A 1,867-nucleotide genomic window follows, 5' to 3' on the forward strand; every position below is an offset into this window, starting at 1 on the left:
ATTATACATTTATAAACAAGGAATTAAAAAAATGTCAAAACGTTTTTCCTAAAAAAAAAAGCTCCAGCACAGCACTCGCATTTCTATTATGTAGTAGAGAGCCATTTTCAATTTTCACTTCATGTTTACTCAAGTAGAGCTTATAAAGGCGACGATAGAGGAGTGCTTGATACAAAGAACACAATGACGAGGATTTCTCATTGTACACATATGTGAAAACCATAAAGCCAAAAAACCAAAAAAACTGATTTTTGGGGGATTTTTTTCACATTTTCTCACACAAATGAGCTCTTCTCGAAATTTGTCGCACGGACCTATGAACTCAAAGCGAGAAAGTTTTAGATTACACTTCAGTCGTTAATTTAAGACCGGTTTTAGCGTTACCTATGTTAAGCTACGCCGAGGAAGGCCAATAAATGGATGGGTGACTTAAACATTATATTGGGAATAAAGGGAGAACGGGCTCTAGTCTTGATTTTAAATCATTACATGAAAGTAAAATCAAAAAATCAAATCAAGAATAATAATAAACTGAATATTAAATAAAATAGGTAGGTACCTACATGAATACTGATTTTCTTTAACCAAGATCAAAAAATTCCCGGAGGGACGGGCCCCGCTTGTTTTTTTCATGCATTTAATATACAACTGACCAAACGAAAATGCTGCGCGGCCTCCATGATGGACAGATGTGGACTTTGACTGCTGACCTCATGCATTTAATATACAACTGACCAAACGAAAATGCTGCGCGGCCTCCATGATGGACAGATGTGGACTTTGACTGCTGACCTGAGCAATGGGAAATAGCTGAATAGCATTCTGACATACTATGAGGTAAACTTGCACCTACTCGTATATCCATCAAGACACGAAGTTATATGATGGAGGTGTTATCTCTTCTTTCAACTAATTTCAGTAGTGTGGTGGTTAGCACAGTAGACTATCCATCAAGACACGAAGTTATATGATGGAGGTGTTATCTCTTCTTTCAACTAATTTCAGTAGTGTGGTGGTTAGCACAGTAGACTCTGGATCTGGAGGTTGTTGGTTCGAGTCAAAGTCAAGTCATAAAATTTAGCGTAGTGTATTTAGCGAGGAACGATATAATTTGTGACAAGCATTTACGCTTAACACAGTTAAAATTCCTTTTTTTTATCTCTCCTTTCATTCTAAATCACTGGATCTGATTCTTCACTGCACGAATGCGCCCTAATATAACCCACTGAATTCCATCAGAAGCGATTCATATACACAAACATATCAGCAACGCACATTCGTATAGAATTGCAGTGGAAACATAAGTATTAATTACTGAACCATCCCATCAATATTTTCTTCACTTACCACACATCATATACATACCGGGTGGTGATTTTTTTTTTTTAATTTTTTAAAGATGAGTTTTTAAACAGCCGTTTTTATTTCTTAGCAATGAAACAATTGCTACATTAGACGCATGTGGTCTGTGTCGTAGCATGCCCATACCGTAGTATGCCTCTCATCAGATGGGCGAGAACAGACACAATACTTCCCATTTAGGTGCTGGATCAACACGAGAACACCAGAAAGTACCCCGTTGAAATATTTGCAAACACTTTTCGTTTCAACCGTAGTATGCCTCTCATCAGATGGGCGAGAATAGACACAATACTTCCCATTTAGGTGCTGGATCAACACGAGAACACCAGAAAGTACCCCGTTGAAATATTTGCAAACACTTTTCGTTTTAACTTGTGCTTTTGTGCTCTGAAATTTAGTTGTTAAGGACATATTACAACATTTTTGTAGGGATGTACTCCTTCTCCGAACCGAGGTTGCTAAGATGTACTGACTTTTTCCTTGGGAAAGTGCATTTGTGAGTGGC

General features: G+C 37.7%; 1 long non-coding RNA gene across 1 annotated transcript; it reads right to left on the bottom strand.

Annotated features, from left to right (window-relative positions):
- Positions 1-610: 610 nt before the first annotated feature.
- LOC113467350 lies at positions 611-1,441 on the bottom strand. Its single transcript, XR_003391455.1, has 3 exons — positions 945-1,441; positions 793-852; positions 611-710 (listed from the first exon to the last, which is right to left on the bottom strand). It is a non-coding gene; the product is annotated as an uncharacterized LOC113467350 (long non-coding RNA).
- Between the last annotated feature and the right edge of the window lie 426 nt (positions 1,442-1,867).

The sequence above is a fragment of the Diaphorina citri genome, unplaced genomic scaffold, assembly GCF_000475195.1.
Source record: "Diaphorina citri unplaced genomic scaffold, Diaci psyllid genome assembly version 1.1 scaffold458, whole genome shotgun sequence".
NCBI classification, from domain to species: domain Eukaryota; kingdom Metazoa; phylum Arthropoda; class Insecta; order Hemiptera; family Psyllidae; genus Diaphorina; species Diaphorina citri.